This window comes from Panulirus ornatus, chromosome 17, assembly GCF_036320965.1.
Source record: "Panulirus ornatus isolate Po-2019 chromosome 17, ASM3632096v1, whole genome shotgun sequence".
NCBI lineage: Eukaryota > Metazoa > Arthropoda > Malacostraca > Decapoda > Palinuridae > Panulirus > Panulirus ornatus.
The window spans coordinates 6,599,065-6,599,869 of NC_092240.1; positions in this window are offsets into that span (position 1 = coordinate 6,599,065).

The window sequence follows — 805 nt, forward strand, 5'->3', positions numbered from 1 at the left end:
GCACCCAGTTATCAAAACCAAAGGTAATGTACAATTACGGAAAACTAAAACATGGTCATTTTAGTTCAGCATATACTCAAAGCAGACTATTTGGATCCTATCCTGAAACCCTGGGGTTGGTGGATTCCTTTACAAACAAACATAAAAAAGAATTTAAAACACTGAGAGGCAGGTTGTAGTGGACTGGTAAGAGGCCAGCTGCAGAGGGGATCATCAAATTAGAATAAACGTGTGATCGTGACTGCAAATGTGCAAAATGGTCAAAATCAGTAAATAAGGATTTACTCTGTTCACGGTCAAGTAAATCACGTCTGACAGCATAATGGTACATGCGTTAGGGTTACCGAAATTCGTGTGAGAGGTCTCCTTTAGAAGAGCTCTACTATCGTTAAAGGGATGGAAAGGCGAATAGATTTGAAGAGGACCTTCTTGCCCCAAAGGAGTCCATTATTTTCCTGCCTCAAAGTGGAGTTTAGCGTCAGAGATGACGTGAGGCCCATGAAAAGGGTCCTGGGATTCAGTATATATGCCATTTACACTGGTATGAGAATTTTAAACTTACAGGAGCGGGACTCTTCATAGTCGTTGTAGCTTGTGATGAAAGGTTATGTTGTTACTCGGGGCTACTTTATGGTGTTAGATTATCTGAAACCAAGTCTTCCAAACCGAAACTAAGTCTTCCAATACTTCTAAAGATAATGAACACTATGTACTGTATGACCAGTTTGTCTTGTTGAAGCTTGGGTCATCAATTGGATGACTCAAACTTGTTATTATGGCCGCTGGCCTAACATTTTTGGCTTCG